This window comes from Hibiscus syriacus, unplaced genomic scaffold (genome assembly GCF_006381635.1).
Source record: "Hibiscus syriacus cultivar Baekdansim isolate YM2019G1 unplaced genomic scaffold, ASM638163v2 tig00112382_pilon, whole genome shotgun sequence".
In the NCBI taxonomy this organism is placed as follows: domain Eukaryota; kingdom Viridiplantae; phylum Streptophyta; class Magnoliopsida; order Malvales; family Malvaceae; genus Hibiscus; species Hibiscus syriacus.
The window spans coordinates 1,724,440-1,742,898 of record NW_024063318.1 but is presented as its reverse complement, the minus strand read 5'-3'; the positions used below and the strand labels follow the sequence as shown (position 1 = coordinate 1,742,898).

Genomic DNA, 18,459 nt, shown 5'->3' with positions numbered 1-18,459 from the left:
CAGCATCGGATTTAAATGATCTCGAATAACACGAGGCCTGATAGCAGGTTCAACATTGTTTAATGCCGCGACATTCTGATTTCCGTCGTCTTGACCAATGCCTTGGTTTCCAATCTGATACATATTTCCTTGAGCACATCTTCTTCTAAAGAGTCTTTCAATCTCAGGTTCTATCGGTTCCAAAGGCTCTTCAGAATTCTTCTAGGCATACACTAAATAAACCAGAAAAATAAAAAAAAAAATATCAAGTACACTATACAAAAATAAAAATGTAAAACAAAATAAAATGCTCTGGCAAAAACTAAATAATTCAGCTGCCAATCCCCGGCAACGACGCCAAAAACTTGTTCGCGTGTTGTGAGTACTATAAATATATGCAAATAATGTGCAAGTATACACAATCGCTCAATTAATATAATTATGAGTGAGTATCGTCTCCACAGGGATTGGGTGAAATTACGAAAGTCTAACCAAAGAAACGCACTAAATTATCTAAGTATAGTTAGTCTGATATATAAAAATGTCACGGTAATGGAAATGTGTATGCTGGTGAATGTGGATTGATGGTGTGATGGTATAGCAAATGGAAATGCAGTGGCAATGATGGATGTTTAATATTGAGTATGGTGAAATGTCAAGGCAATGAAAAATGGTAAAAACAGTAAATAAAAAGATAAATAAATAAAATAAAGAAAATAATCCTCACGTGACAGCTTCCAATGAAATGAATGGTAAGGATTGGTCTAAGGTTGCTAAACTTATTTCTCAAGTATATTTAAGCTATCTTATCTTTACTACTCGACAGGGCTTTCCTAAGGTGTTCAAAAGAACCTAACAGAATAGGATGCTAAGGCATCTGCTCTTACTCAACGATGTTGGACAGCCTACCCTATTGATAAAGACACCCTTTTTAGTCGTTGAAATCTATCCTAGTCTCTTCGAGATCTAAGGGATTAAGTTATAATATTCCTAGGCCGGTTCAAAGCCCCTTGAAAATACCATAACCCATTGCTTATGAGGATCTTATCTTGCGTTTCTTCGAATACTTACAAGTATTTTTAGTTTAGGATTCTTCCGAATACCTAACCTTCATCTAAGAGATGGACATTTCCATGTATCTTACAAGCCTAGATGGTGAAGCATTCATAGCAAAGCAAATAAAGAACCCAACATAAACTTAAATATACCCTAAAAAATAAAGTTTAAACAATCGTTCAACCAACCACCACAAATAAGTTAGTCATGGTGGGGTTCAAAATATCCAAACACAAAGTCATGAAGATATTCGTTCCAACAACGCACAAATTAATAGAAAAATAACAGCAAAAGGGAAGTAAGAAGAAGCCTTCGACGCACCACCGGAGGTCTCCTCTTTGCCACCACGAACCACCTAGCTCGCTAGCTTCTTCCGACGCCTAGCTTGCACTCCTTGGAGCTTTATCAATGGAGGAATATCCCAAGGAAGAAGAAATAAAAATGTGATTTTTTCTGCTCTATGCGTGTGCTCTCTGTCCTTCTATCTCTCTCTCCCATGAGGTGTCATATATAATAAAAAATATCTAGGGGTAATGATGGTTTGTTGGGTGCAAAATACCCCTCATACCTAGAATCACATGTGTGCATGAATCTTATCCTCCAAGTGGCAGGGTCCTTTGGCAGCTCTGGCAGGCGGTTACAGTAGTCCTTCACGTGCAGAGACAGCTGTCCAGTGCCAGCTGTCCTTATGCAGAAATATCTTTTTATCTTTTTCTGCGCCAGAAATGCCAAGGCATTTCAATCTGCTTTAGCAACGTGTGATGCCGCGGCATTACTTCCCAAAGAATCCTTTTTCTTGCTATTCCCTGCACACCATAGACAAACTGCACCTTTCCCTCAAACAGCACCATTAAGAAATAAAATAGCACAACCACACAAATGCAACTATATGCAACTACATGATCCTAAAATGACTAAAATGAGCTTTTAAACAAACAATAACTTAAGTGAAAAAAGGCTTTAAAAGTAGCATTTTAGGAAGTTAACAACATTTTTGGATCAATACCTCGAACATTACATGCATCATGCATTCCTGTAATATTTCGTATTATTTTTCTCCTTTTATTATTATTACATTAACATGTTTCATAAAAAATGAGAAATTTCAATCCTATGACATATAAGGAGCTTTACCAACAGTTTTTTTGATGCACATGTGGTGTCACCATACCAGAGAAATCCATGAAGCCCCGTACCCAGGTAGTATAATAAGAACGCTCATTGCGAATATCATAGTGGTGTCCCAGGTCGCACTATCGAGAACTAATCCACATTCAAGAGAATCGTACAGAAAATACATAACAGAAGTGGATCGACTTCAACAACTCGGGGGCATCCAAGTGAAGAAGATCATTTCATCATTTGAGGCATTCTGTTTGAGTTTTGTTTTTTCATTTTTTCTCAAGTTTTGTAAGAAACATTTGAATAAATTATGTTACTTTAATGATGACGAGCAATGAATCACATTTGCAAACTTGCAATTCTTTGAATATCAACTGAATTAAGAAACTCTGTAAATGGTTCAAAGTTACAGATCTCTGACAAAGTAACATGATTTTAAAACAAGGACTTTTTACTTTACCCAGAATACACTCAAACACCGTACCCTGCTCTTGCAATTAACCAATATAACCTTTTCAATTCATAAGGCGAGGACAATAGGGGCTCATTTTGCATATGACATTACTATGCTTTTAATTTAAGACGTTCAATGATGATATTATCTTTACAGATAGAATAGTCGAGTAAGTGAATCTAGTTTAGGTTAGTTGCTTGAAAATTGAACTTAAAGATGAAATTTTGACTTTCAACAACACCTAGACTATAGGTTCTTCTTGACAATCTTAAGAAATTAAATCCGTAAATATTGATCTATTTCACTAAGGAAATTGGTTATAGAGGAAACTTGAAAGCCCTAGCCTTATGAGTAGATTACGTTCAAACCATGACATTGCTCGAAACACTGACAATTCGGTGTTTGCTCCACTGCTATTGTCCGACTAAAGACTTTGTGATGAGATGAACCCTTCAGTTAACTGATAAAACTGATTATAATGTTAAGTTGTCCTTATAAAGCAATTGGTTAAGCACCCTAGCTTTATGGATTCAGCTAGCCAGGATAACAACAAATTAAATCAAAGCAAGAAATTTTTCGGTAATGATGGACTAAGAGAGTTAAGGAACACCTGTTATAGTCAATTTCACACGAGCACTCAAGAATTTCATTTTAGACCGATATTTTTGCACTGCCTTTGTTAGAGGAGCCTACCAAGCTTGAATAAATGGAAGATTTCAAAGGACCAAAATAAAAGGTCTAATAATTGATCATGTTAATTGCGTCATTTTGTCCGTACCCAATTAAAATGCGAAACAAAAAACATGTTGCGATATTCAAAAAATTACATTTGGATGATGACCGAAACCTTAGAAAGGAGGCCAACCTAAAGCCAACTCATCCATTTGAACATTTGTCAAAGAGTGTAACTCTGAAAGCATTAAAAGAGCTATTGATTCCTTTGATATACTTTGAACTCATGTTTATAATTTGATTCAATTGCAAATATATTTTACAACATTTTTATCATTTTCCCTCTTAAAACAAGAAAAATGAGAAAACATTTTCAAACAGAACAATCTCATATATGAAAGGTCTGTAAAGCCAAAGCTTGAAAAAACAATGGGCACAATCGATTCACGGACCAGATTGCAGACAAAACACGAGACTCCAATCTAAGAGATAAAACATAATCATTCATGTTGAATGCATCTTAAAGATACTTAAGAGCATCACATTTATCATGTTAGCACATATAATTTTTACAGCTTTTAGAGTCAAATTTCAACTTCAAGATGAAAGATACTCGATTCAAAATCGCATTCGGAAATTGATGGTGGTTGCTTAAATTCACAGCGAAGGGGCGACTGTCAACAAATAACTTTTCAGTTTTATTCAGAGTCAAATTCAACTTCACAGCGAAGGATATTAGACTCAAGATAACACAAGCTCAACTCACAACGAAGGGGCGATTGATTGTTAACAAATAACTTTTCAATTTCGTTCAAAGTCAATTTCAACTTCACAACGAAGGATATTGGGCTTGAAACAATACATACTTGGATTTCAACTTCACGACGAGGATATTCAAGTCAAGCTCAACTTCACGACGAAGGGGCCATCCACGATTTCAAATCCACAACAGAGGATATCGTATCCACACATCCACGATTTCAACTCCCAACGGAGGATATCATGCCATTTGAGGCTCAATTCACGACGAAGGAGCTTCCCAGTTTCAGAGCCAATTTCAACTTCACGGTGGAGGATATTAAACTCTAAACAATACAACTTACTTGGATTTCAAACTTCACGACGAAAGATATCAAGTCAAGGCTCAATTTCACGACGAAGGGGCCATCCATAATTTCAACTCCACAACGGAGGATATCGTACCCACATATCCACGATTTCAAGTCCACGATGGAGGATATCGTGCTATTTGAGGCTCAACTTCATGATGAAAGGGGCTTCCAGTTTCAGAGCCAATTTCAACTTCACGGCGGAGGATATTGGACTCGAAACAATACAACTTACTTGGATTTCAACTTCACGACGAAGGATATTCAAGTCAAGGCTCAACTTCACGACGAAGGGGCCATCCACGATTTCAACTCCACGACGGAGGATATCGTACCCACACATCCACGATTTCAACTCCACGATAGAGGATACCGTGCCATTTGAGGCTTAAATTCATGACGAAGGGGCTTCCCAATTTCAGAGCCAATTTCAACTTCACGGCGGAGGATATTAGAATCGAAACAATATAACTTAATTGGATTTCAACTTCATGACGAAGGATATCAAATTCAAGGCTCAACTTCACGACGGAGGGGCCATCCACAGTTTCAACTTCACGATGAAGGGAATCGTGCACACAAGCAGCATCCATCTCCAGATTTGGATTTCAACTTCACGACGAAGGATATCCAACTCAAAGAATGAGTGTCTGTCAATAAACTTTACAGTTTCAGAGTCAATTTCAACTTCACGGCGAAGGATATTGGTCTCAAAACATCAACATTCATCTTGAAGATTGGATTCAACTTCACGACGAATGATATCCAATTCAAGGCTCAACTTCACAACGAATAAGTTACCACGATTTCAACTCAACGAAGAAGGATATCGTGCCCAATGGATCGACTTAGTGTCACAACAAACACTATTATTTTCATCTTCATCTTTGCCCTATTATTGTTAACACAAAAATGTGCAAAGAGGGGCAGCTGTAGACACTCGTTTTTGTCCTGGTTTACGAAACATTTTATTTATTTATTTATTATTATTATTATTATTATTAATAATTTATTACATTTGTGCAGGCCGACACAATTCAACCCAACAAATTAAACCCAGCAGCACTTAACCCATTCAACTCCAACCCCACCCCACGTATCTCAACTGTTCCTATTCGTGGGGAGTCGGTTGTGCACTCACCTCACGTCTTTTGTGGGGTGAGGGGAGATGGACACTTCTATTTTTAGTGGCTGCTGGGGTTATATTTGGTTGGATATAATAATAAAAAGGGGACCTACGCAAAGGGAAAAAATAGGGGGCCACGTGAAGGGGTCTTAGCTATCTTGCATTACTTCTCCACGAAGGAGATCTGATTATTGAGAAAAGGAAGGATTAAAGGAAACTCATGGTGAAAATTTTGGCTGTAACGTACTGCAAGAGAGGCCGTGGTTGATCAGATCAATGGTGTCCTCGAGCTTGTTGAGCCGGATCCTTCGCTTCAAGGCCGTTGAGCCAATCCTTCTCCTCGGCCGTCACCGTTTCGCTGGCGTCGACATAAGGATCAGAGTCAAGGGGAGGTCACACTTTCTCAGATTTACGCTATCCGCCAAAGCATCGCTAAAGCACTCGTGGCTTTTTACCAGAAGTACGTCGATGAGCAGAGCAAGAAGGAGATTAAGGATATTTTGGTCAGGTACGATAGGACTTGGCTAGTGGCTGATCCCAGGAGGCGCGAGCAGAGGAAGTTCGGTGGAAGAGGTGCTAGGCAAGATTCGAAAGAGTTACCGTGGAGGAAGTTTTATGGTTCGTTTTGTTGTTCTTAATGGATTAATATGGTCATGCATGCTTATCCCGAGTTAAGTTTTATAATATGGATTTAAATTAGCACGTGACTTAGAGTTTCAGATTTCTTTTGGAAGTTTGTGTTGCTTGCTTAAATCTATAGATAAATGTTTCAGACTGCTGCTCTTTCGCATTTATTGTCTGGTTTTTAATCATAATTGGGGATTGTTTAAAGCAGTTTTATCTTGATAATTATATATTGCTTTAGTACAGTGGAAATAGCTTTGAGATGTGTTGTAAACCCTAGGTTTGCTTCCATATGCATTTTGGTATGTTAACATTTGCCGCTGTTTCTGAGTCTTGCTATACATATTCAGGACATGAAGCATCTTGTTCATCTTGTATATAGCTTCTATGCATACTCTTTTATGGTCACAGTGATGATAAATGTTCGGAAACAAAGCTGAAGTTGGGAAGGGAGAGAATAATCTATTTGAAGTTCGACTTATTTCAGATTCCATTTCGAATGCATTAACTTCGTGATTTGGCTCACCACTACAACTCAAAATCTCTCACTATATTTCTTTTCCCGCTTATCTTTCCATCACTTTCTATTTGCCTTTCTAATCTTTCCATGCATTCTTGAATACACGTGGAGAGACCTGGCGCAAGCATCATGTGGAAGGTGTCACTATATGCATTATTAAAGGATTAATCCATTATGTATATCATATTTAATTTAATCCTTTTTTATTTTAACGGTTAAATTATATATATTTTTTAATTTCTATTTGATATTTCTTTTATTTTATCACCTAACATCTTTTTGACTTTTTCAGTAGCAATTTCAATCGATCAAAGGTAGACAATTCAAAATTAATTTTTAAATTTCGATTTATTTTCACAATTAAAGACAACCGACAAATTAATTGGTACCGAAAGGGCGGTTCAAGGGTGCTAATCCTTCTTTGACCGTAACCGACTCCCGAACCCTACATATTTCTGGTAAAACACAGATCAGGTAAGATGTTGTCCGATCTACCTAAATATTTTTAAAGTTAGAACCGTCTTTCGGTTGGCCACCGAGTTGGGCTTCGACTTAGGAAAATGGATTAGGAGTCGCTACCGATCTTTTATTTTAAAACAAATGGGTAGATCGGATACCTTATTACTTACCTGATCCGTGTCTTACTAAAGATGTGTCGAATTCGGGAGTCGGTTACATTCAAGGAAGGGTTAGCACCCTTGAACTCCTTTCGGTACTACGTAATTTCCATTTGTCTTATGTTAAGAAAATTGAAAGTTAAATTAAAAGGTAAAATATCGATCCAAATTACTTCCCTCTGATTGATTGAAAATGTGCTCTTTAAAAGTCAAAATATGTGTTAGAAGAAATAATGAAAATAAAGAAAGTAAAAGGAATGAAATAAGGAAAGTAATAAAAAATAAATAAGATAAAAATAAAGTAAATATAAAAATGAATAGAATAAATAAATAAATAAATGAAGAAAATAATAATACTAATATATACAGCAAACAACTAAATAAAAAAGATGATAATGCAGATAAATAAATAAGTAAAAATAAAAGGAAAATAAAAAGATAAAAATAGAGAATAAAAAAAATAAAATAGATAAATAAGTAAATAAAATATAAAAAGTATATATATATATATATATATATATATATATATATATAAGGTAAAATAATAATAAATAGAAAATAGAAAACCAAAAGTATATATATATATATATAAGAAATAAAATAGGAAATATAATATATATATATATATATACTAATAATAATAAACTAATAAAACGTAATATATATATCGAAAATAATACGAAAAACAAATAATAAAAAAATTAAAATTGAATAGACAAATTGAAGTTAATAGGGGCTAAATTGAAAAAAAACAAAATTTAAGGGTAAAGTTGTGAAAAGTTTGGGCTTAAAATCGATTTAGGGGCCAAAATAAGTAAATTGCATCTCAGTGGGACTAAAAGGGTGATTTACCCTCTTTTGAATAGAAACACGTGGGTCTGAGGGATGAGCGGGTCGGGTCACGGTCCAAACGGGTCAGCTATATAACTTAAAAATTAAGCAAAAATTTGTTAAATCCTCATTTGTAAACAAAAGCCTCATCCCCCTTATCCTCAAATGCTCTCGCATGTTCTTTAGAAATGAAAAACAGGGCCAATTTCCAGATCCCGGCCGCCATACGCCGCCTCGCCGCCTCCGCTGAAGGCGTCGGCCGCCGGTCATCGGCTGTAAAATATGATTTTTTACTTTCTGAAAGTTCATCACCTCCTTGTTTTAAAAATCCGAATATTTTTTCAAAAACACAGCCTCGGGGGCTAGATCTACGGAAGTAGATATTGAAAACGCCCCGGTTCATTGGCTGTTTCGAAGCAAAAATCAAAGAAAAGGAACCATGAATGCAACATGCACAAAGAAAAACGCCAAATCGAGGTAAACTATACCTTTATTTCTTTTCTTTTTGTCTTCGACTATTACAAAAATGCTTCGAATATCTCTTGCGGTTAGCTGTGATTTTTCTCTAGTAATCGTGTTTGTGCTTTTGTATAAATCCTTGTGTGTGTGTTACATCTATTTATAATGGAAACACAACCTATTTTTAGAGTTCTAATCCGAGTAAAACTCGATTTGGTTGTTGAAGTCCTAAACTAATATGCCGCTTTGCTTGTTATTAACGGTTGGCTTCGTGTGATTTCCTTGCGTCGGAGAACTCAGGCTGTTGAGAGGCGTGTACAATGGGGACTGCATGGCGAGGAGTCCTCGACTGGGACGGGTTTCCCTCATTGTGGTGCTAGATGACAGTCTCGCTAGGGTTCTGAAAACCCTAGCTTCAGTGGGTTGCGTGTGTTGGGTCTGCTGGCTTGTACTTGGGCCACTCGTTAGGCTACAACGTTTATTTATTCCTGGGCCCTGTAGAAAACCAAAAAAATGAATATAAATATTATTATATAATATAAACATTAGTTGGTCAAGATTTGGTGTCTTCAGCTGCCCCTCTTTGCTCATTATCGTGTAACGAAATAGAGCAAAGATTAAAATACACCAAAATTCGTCTATATCGAATGTCCTCTGTCGTAGAGTTAAAATTCGATATTTGGATTAAATCACGAAAATGACTCCCTCGCCGTGAAGTTGAGTTGAGCTGGAGACTTTTGAGCACGATATCCTTCGTCGTGAAGTTGAAATCAAACTCAAAGCTTTTGGTGAGTGACCTCTGAATCGTCTTCTGGCTCAAGATACTTCGTCGTGAAGGTGACACTTGTCTTGAAGACTTCGGTGTTGCTGTATTACAGACTCATTCGTCGTGAAGTTGGGTCAATTATTGCAGTATGATACCCTTCGTTGTGAAGTGGGAATCGTATGGCCCCTTCTTCGTGAAGTTGAGCATGGGAATTGGATATCCTTTGTCGTGAAGTTGAAATCCAATGTAAGTTGCGTTGTTTCGAGGCCAATATCCTTCACTGTGAAGTTGAAATTGACTCTGAAACTGGAAAGTTTATTGACAGACTCCTTCTTTGGATATCCTTCATCGTGAAGTTGAAATCTAATCTAGAGATGGATGTTGCTTGTGTGTATGATTCCCTTCGTCGTGAAGTTGAAACTGCGAGTGTTTCATTCGTCGTGAAGTTGAGCCTGGTAATTGGATATCCTTCTTCGTGAAGTTGAAATCCAAGTAAGTTGTATAGTTCCGAGTCCAATATCCTCCGTTTTGAAGTTGAATTGGTTATGGAACTGGGAAATTGTTTGTTGAAAGCTAGCCGCCCCTTCACCCGTGAAGTTGAGCTTGTGCTGTCTCGAGTCTAATATTTTTCATCGTGAAGTCGAAATTGACCTGAATAAAATTGAAAAAGTTATTTGTTGACAATCAATCGCCCATTGTTGTGAAGTTGAGCTTGTGTTGTCTTGAGTCCAATATCTTTCGCTGTGAAGTTGAAATTGGCTCTGGAACTGGGAAGCCCCTTCGTCGTGAAGTTGAGCCTCAAATGACATGATATCCCCGTCGTGGAGTTGAAATTTGGATGTGTGGGTACGATATCCTCTGTTGTGGAGTTGAAATTATGGATGGCCCCTTCATCGTGAAGTTGAGCCTTGCCTTGAATATCCTTCGTCGTGAAGTTGAAATCCAAGTATTGTATGTTGCGGGTGGACACAATTCCCTTCGTTGTGAAGTTGAAACCGTGGATGACCCCTTTATTGTGAAGTTTGGCTTTGAGCTAGATATCCTTCGTCGTGAAGTTGAAATATACTCTCGAGCAAATTGTGTCGTTTCGAGTCCAATCTGCTTCGCTGCGAAGTTAAAATTAGCTCTAGATAAAACCTGAGAGGATATGCACATATGCGATGTTATGGATGCAATGCTCTTAGGTATGCCTAAAATGCATGCAACATATGTTATTTTGTGGAGGGAAATCTCAATCTCCGGTTGCATGTTTGGAATCTTGACTCTGGAATCTTGAAGTTTTGATCCCTGATCTTGAATTCTTCAAATATTCAAATCTGATGTGCACATTCTATTTGTTTCTTGATTTGGGAAATACTTCTCGACCATCTCAAGTATGTGCATGAGCCTTGATCGACTTTCGGGTACCTGTACTTTTCAACGTATCTTTGTACAGTAATATGTGATTATCTCTTGCAAAAATAAATAAATCATTAGGTTTACTTTCAATTCAAGATGCTCAAAAGGAATTGATTTAGAGAAAAGATTGTTTTATTCATAAGGGAGAAAAAGAACAGATAATACATGACAAACATTTTGGAAAATGAATACATGATGAAGCATGAGATCTCGATAATGTGGGCACTTCTGAGCTGAAAAGCTGTTAGGTGACTTTGAACGCAGCCTTTGCCAAGGGATCTTTGAAAATACGATAATATTCTGGAGAGTGCAACCTTTCTTCGATTCATTGAGTCTGTAGAAGATTCAGATGTCGGGATATTTCCACTGTCTGGATTTCTTGATCGATATCCAAATCACCCTTTCGGGTTTTCAACTTGGACCCATACTTGGTTGCAAGACACCCTTTGCGGGTTTTCATCTTGAACCTTTTTTCTTTTTCCTTTTGTTCTTTTTTCTCTTTTTCTCTTTTTTCCCTTTTTTTTAATTTAGGGTGCCCTTTCGGGTTTTCACCCTAAATTTTTTTTTCTTTTCTTTTTTTTTCTTTCTTCGACTTAGGACGCCCTTTCGGGTTTTCATCCTAAGCGAAGTATTTCTTGACTGCATCCGAATTGATGGGATGTGGTAGTTCAGGTCCGTCCATCTCAGCCAAGACAAGGGCTCATCTGGAAAAGGCTTTTTTCACGACATAAGGTCCTTCCCAATTTGGCGTCCTTTTTCCTCGGAAGTCTTTATGGATTGGCCAAATTATTTTTAGCACCAGATCTCCTTCGCAGAATATTCTCGGGCGCACCTTCTTGTCACGTGCTCGAATCATCCGTTTCTGATAGATTTAACCATGGTGAATGGCTTTCAGTCTCTTTTCATCTATCAGATTAAGCTGATCATATCTGGATTGCACACATTCCGCATCATCCAGTTTGACTTCTGTCAAGACCCGGAGTGACGGAATCTCTACTTCAATGGGCAGCACTGCTTCCATTCCATAAGCTAGTGAAAATGGAGTTGTCCAGTCGAGGTTCGGTAATGAACAAAGCAAAAGGAAACTTCTCATGCCAGTCTTTGTACGTTTCAATTGTTTTTCCACTATCTTCTTAATGTTTTTATTTGCTGATTCTACTGCTCCGTTCATCTTTGGTCTATAAGCAGTATAATTGTGATTCTTTATGTTGAACTGTTCATAAGCAGCATTCATCATATTGTTGTTCAAGTTTGTAGCGATATCGATGATGATCTTTTCAGGTAGACCATACCGATATATGATTTCTTTCTTCAAAAACTTGCAAATAGTGGATTGAGTGAAACTGGCATATGACGCAGCCTCTACCCACTTTGTAAAGTAATCAATTGCCACAAGAATGAATCAGTGACCATTTGAAGCCTTCGGATGGATTTTCCCGATAACATCCATGCCCCACACAGAGAACGGCCATGGTGACATCATTAAATTAAGTGGATGAGGTGGAACATTGATTTTGTCTCTGTAAATTTGACACTTATAACATCTCCTGGCATAATTGATGTTTCACTTTCTAGTGTGGACCAAAAGTATCCGCATCTCATTATTTGTCTTGACATCATATGCCCATTTGCATGGGTTCCACAAACTCCATCATGTATTTCTTCCACTATCATTTTTGCCTCTTCAGCATCGACACACCTTAATAGGACTTGATTATGGCTTTTCTTGTACAAGACATCCCCGTCAAGGACGTATCCAGCTCTCATCCTTCTAATGGTTCTTTTAACGGTTTCGGTGACTTCCTCTGGATAATTTCGATACTTGATATACTGCAGAATATCGTAGTACAAGGGCTTAGTTTCTTTCACTTCTTTAATTTGGTAGCAATGATCCAGGTACTCATACGACTGCATGTCAATTGCCATCATTTCAGACTCCCCGCCAGCCTTGAATGCGGCTGCCAAGGTAGCTAAAGCGTCAACCATTTGATTTTCTTCTCAAGGCACGTAGTGGAATGTGACTTCGTCGAACTCTTCGAGCAGATCCACTACTAGTTTCTGGTACTCTAACAACTTACATCCTTGGTTTCCTATTCTCCTCAGAGTTGATAGATTACTAAGGCTGAGTCTCCGTACACCCATAAAGTCCTTATATTTTGCCCTAGTGCAGCCCGAATTCCCAAGATACAAGCCTCGTATTCTACCATGTTATTTGTGCAATCAAAGTTTAGTTTGCTGGTAAATGGGTAGCGACTCCCTTCTGGAGAGATTAGGATTGCCCCGATGCCATGTCTTAATGCATTTGATGCACCATCAAAATGCATTCTCCAGGAACTATCCGTGGAAGTACTTGCTTTTTCTAAGGATATAGCCATCAAGTCTTCGTCTGAGAAGTCAAAGTCCAAAGACTCGTAATTCTCATCGGTTCTACTTGTGAAGAACTCTGATATGACACTTCATTTGATTGCTTTCTGGCTCACGTACTTGATTTCAAATTCAGACAAGGGCATCTGTCATCGGGCTAACCTTCCAGATAAAGCAGGTACACCCATCATGTACTTTAAAGGATCTAACTTGGAGATCAGCCAAGTGGTATGATACAATATTTTCGGAGTCTTTTGTAGCCCAGACTAGAGCACAACAAACCTTCTCGATATGAGGATATCTGACCTCGCAATTAGTGAATTTCTTGCTCAGATATAGATGGCTCTTTCTTTTCTTCCAAATTCATCATGTTGAACCAGGACACATCCCATTGAGTTTTCAAATATGGATAGGTACAAGAACAAAGGTTTTTCCGTGATAGGGGACATCAGGACAGGAGTGTGAGATAAATACTCATTTACTTTCTCGAATGCAATCTAGCATTTTTCATCCCATGCTCCTGGAATGTTTTTTCAGAGAAAATAGAAGATTGTATCACATTTGTCGGTTAGCTGAGATATGAACCGTGCTATATAGTTCAATCTGCCCAGAAAACCTCTGACATCTTTTTGTGTTCGTGGTGGAGGTAAACTCTGAATAGACTTAACTTTATCGGGATCGACCTCGATGCCTTTTCTGCCGACCATGAAGCCTAATAGTTTCATGGTGTTACCTTGAAGGTGCACTTGCTAGGGTTCAATCTTAGTTGGAACTTCCACAATCTCTGGAAGAGCTTTCTCAAGTTCTCAACATGTTCATTCTTAGTTTGTGCCATGACAATCATGTCATCGACATAAACTTCGATCTCTTTGTGCATCATGTCGTAGAACAGGGTCACCATAACTCTCTGATATGTGGACCCGACATTCTTCAATCCGAAGGGCATCAATTTGTAGCAGAAAGTTCCCCACATCATGACGAATATGGTCTTCTCCATGTCTTCAGGATGCATCTTGATCTGATTATATCCCGAAAATCCATCCATGAATGAAAAGAAAGAGTTCTTGGCTGTATTGTCTACCAACGTATCAATGTGAGGCAGAGGAAAGTTATCTTTAGGGCTCGCCTTATTAAGGTCCAGGTAATCGACGCACATGCGAACCATCTCATCTTTCTTCGGAATTGGCACTATGTTGGCCACCCACTCCGGATACTTGGCCACCTGAAGGAAACCAACATCAAATTGCTTTTGACTTCTTCTTTAATTTTAAGGAGCATCTCAGGTCGCATCCTTCTCAGTTTCTGTTGCACGGGTTTGCACTCTGGCTTAATTGGCAGTTTATGAACTACCATATCTGTATCTAGTCCTGTCATATCTCGATACGACCAGGCTAACACATCTCTATATTCCTGAAGTAAGACTATAAGGTTTTATCTTGCTTCAGCTAAAAAAGTTGTGCCAATTCTAACCTCCTTTCTATCCTCTTCAGTACCCAGATTCAAGACTTCGGTCATCTCCTCATGTGGCAATATGTGTTTATCTTCACTTTTTACCATTCTTAACAATTTGGTGAGTAAGTTACACTCCTCTTCAGTGTCGCATTCATCAAATTGCCCGAGAAAAATGGCTGATTCAAAATCCACCTTTGGATCAGGATCATCAGTGCCTGCATTATCGTTATCTGGGGTCCTGAAGAAACAAAGAAGATATGTATACAAGAGAGGAAATATCCCACACAAAACAGACAAAGAATTAAATTTGAAGAAGAATAGAATAGAGTACTGGAATGAAAAAATAGGCAATGAATTCAAAAGGAAATGAAATAAGAAAACTTGTTTGCCATGGAAAGGGAAAAAATGCATCTTTTATTGAACTTAAACAAAATTTTTATTCACCCTTACAAAAGATCACCTATTGCCCTGGGTATAGGCAAGTAGAGATAGTTCGAATATTACTCTGAAAGACTCTTGTAAACCACATGTAGTTCTTCCACCGACCAACTGCTAGGCACGAACCCAGGTGGCAGAGGGCATATTCCGGATCTATCTTCGTTTTCAACATCTTCTGTGGTCACGACATTGATGTTCAGATATTCCAGAGCCGTTTCTAAATCGAACGAGGCGGCAATATCATAGGCTTCCATTGGAGTTCATTTCCAGTCAATCTGACTAATCTTCTCTCTCGGTTATTTTGGATCTCCTTCCTCTTTTCATGATAACTGGGCTGAAAACCGAGCCCAAACTGGTCTAATTTTGAAATAGAAGGACTGGACTAATCATTCCATGCAGTTGCTTCCCAAACTCCCTTCCGATTTTAGCACTTGGCTAGGGTTTGCTTGATCTCCATCTTTACGTATTTAGAGAGTCAGGGTTTAGAAATCTTCTTTCCTTCTTCCACGAATGTGCATTCACAAACTCCAAGGAGCTGAATGATCATTCTACCGCTTCCTCGTCTACTTCAATGTATCTCCGTGGTCACACTTGCCACGATATATTCCTCACATTGATAATTACTAAGTCCCCGTCAATAACAAATTTAACTTTTTGGTGCAACATGGAGGGTATTGCACCTGCTTGATGAATCCACGGCCTTCCCAAAAGATAGCTATAGGACAGCATGATATCCATCACAAGGAACTCAACATCATAGGTGGCTGGTCTGATGGTCAACGGTACTTCGATCTTTCTGATTACCTCTCTTTTGGTCCCGTCAAATACTCAGACCACGTTCTGACAAGCTCTCATATGAGAGATATCTATTGGAAGCCTCTTCAATGTCACCAAAGGCATCACGTTCAGGGTCGAGCAGTTGTCAATCAATAAACTTGGTAAAGCGTACCCCTTGCAATACGTAGTGATATGTAGTGCGTTTGTTCGACCTCATCCTCCGGATGGAATCTCATCATCTAAGAATGAGATGAGATTATCAGCTTGAATATTGTTCACCAGTCGATCCATCTTGCTGACTGGTATGTTTTATGGCACGAACGTTTGATTTAGGACTTTCAACAAGGCCTCCCGATGTGTCTTTGAGTTCAATAATAGTGCCAACATTGAGGTACGCGTTGACAAGTTATGGAGTTGTTCTATAACACTTTACTCGCTATGCTCCAGGAACTTGAGGAATTCTTTAGCTTCTTCATCCTTTATAGGTTCGTTTATAGCCAACACGTCTTCTTTGAAAGGCTCTAGTGGTCTTTACCTCACATTGTTATCACAAAGTACTCACCTAGCATTCGTACCTCTATTACACTTGTCGATTGTCCTTGTATTGAAAAAGCCGAGGTGTTGTGATCACCACCTTGGCTTGGGTTGTTGTTGTTGTCATCTTTGCTTAGGGGTTATTATTCAAAGGACTACCCTACCGAGTCTTTTGTCTGATGATTCTCTGGTAGCGCAAACATCTGATTCTGGGGAATCCTAAACTTTTTTGTAAAATTCCAGCTCTTTCCTGTCCATCATGAGCTGGACTAATGATCTGAATTCGGGGCACTCTTGGACTCCATGCCCTTCTTCATTGTTTTAACAGTAATGGTTACCATCTTGAATCCTCGTGGAATGTGACTGAGGTGCAAGAAGCCCCACCTTTACCATTTGCCTCCAAACCCAAGCTAAAGGAGCTTTAACTTTCGAAACACAAGTTTTTATTCTTTTGCCATTCTCGGTGGTGATTGCGTTGATTCTTATCTCCTGATGATTAGGCAAGGGATTCTGGGTGACGTTCGGTGTTCCAGAGTTGAAATGGATCCAATTCTTGTTCCATATTCTTTTTCTACAAGCCTCTTGAATGTGAGATAATTTTCGATTGAATGCCCCTACACACCACCATGATATTCACAGTGGGCGTTCTCGTCAAACCATTTCGGATATGGGGCTTTATCGGATCCATAGGATAGGGTGACACCACGTGAGTGTCGAAGAGCTGTTGGTACAATTCTTTATACGTCATGGGAATGGGATCGAATTGCTCCCTTTCCCTTTCCTTCCTTGGTTCTCTCTGAGCATGGTTAGAAGTACCGGATGGTACAGCTGCAGTTGTTTTTGAACTTGAGACCGTAACACCTTTGTTGGCGCTGTAGGTATTGAAATTGTTGATCTCTTGCTCTTTGTTCTTTATGGGAGGCTTTTTACTGGAATCACCTCCCTCAATTTTTCCTTGTTTTATGGCCAGTTCAACCATTTCACCGACCATGACCAAATCTGAGAAACTTCCCGATGTGATTGCCACCAGGTGCCCGAAGTAAGTGTCTTCAGGGTTTGCACAAACATCTTTCTAGTTTCCTTTTCATCCAAGGGTAGATGAACTTGCACAGATAAATCCCTCCATCTCTGTGCGTACTGTCAGAAACTTTCGTTATGCTTTTTCTCCAGGCTTTGTAGAATAACCTGGTCTGGTCTCATATCATTGATATGCTTATATTGTTCTAAGAAAGACTTGGCCAAGTCTTTCCATGTCTTGATATGAGTTCGGCTGAGCTAGTTGTACCACCGAATAGCTGAACTAGACAGGATCTCTTGGAAGCAGTAGATCAAGAGTTGGTCATTTCCCTCGTATCTTGTCATATTCCGATAAAACATAGTGATATAGGCTGAAGGGCAGCTGTTCCCGTCAAACTTCTCAAACTCAGGAATTTTAAACTTAGGTGGAAGCACCAAATATGGAACTAGGCTCAGCTCCATTGAATCCACTCCATAGTAATCATGGTCCCCTTGGACCATCTTCATTTGATCTTCTAACATCCTGATCTTTTCTTCCATCTTCTTTGCCTTATCCTCCTCGTCAAAATCCAGGATGGGGCAATCGTCCGGATGACTGTCGGGATTTGCTGCAGATGTCTATAAATTTACAACCTATACAACTTTCCCTTTGGTTGTAGATGAGTCACATTGCAGTCCGGGTAAGATCCCGAATGAGACAACCACTTGTGGGGTCGGTGGTATGGTTATCCCCTCAGATGTACCTACTCCGGGTGCACTTGCCTGTTGTTGTAAACCAGACAACTTAGTCACGATCTGGTCGACTAAGGACTCCTGACTTTTCGTTATGGAATCCAAGGTACTTTTACTATTCTGGGCCATTTTGTCCTCCAACTCTTTCTGCAGTTTTGTCATGTTTTCCTCAATCTTCTCGATTCTGGCTTCCATTTGTCTCTTTTTTGCTCGAGTGTTATGCGGATGATGCGTATCTAATGCTTGCAGTGGTAAACTTGGTGTTTGCTCTTTCCCTTTCTGAGACATGTTTTGTTAGTTAATATGAATGTAAAAACATCGAAAATAAAAATAAACATAAAATATAAATGCAAGGAATACAATGCATGATGTACGTAATTTAGAGGTATTGATCCGAAAAAGTGTCCATTAT

At 38.7% G+C, this 18,459-nt stretch overlaps 1 pseudogene; it reads left to right on the top strand.

The window, feature by feature from the left end:
* The first annotated feature begins 5,698 nt into the window (after positions 1 to 5,698).
* Positions 5,699 to 6,582, top strand: LOC120178789 (annotated as a pseudogene).
* Positions 6,583 to 18,459: the final 11,877 nt, after the last annotated feature.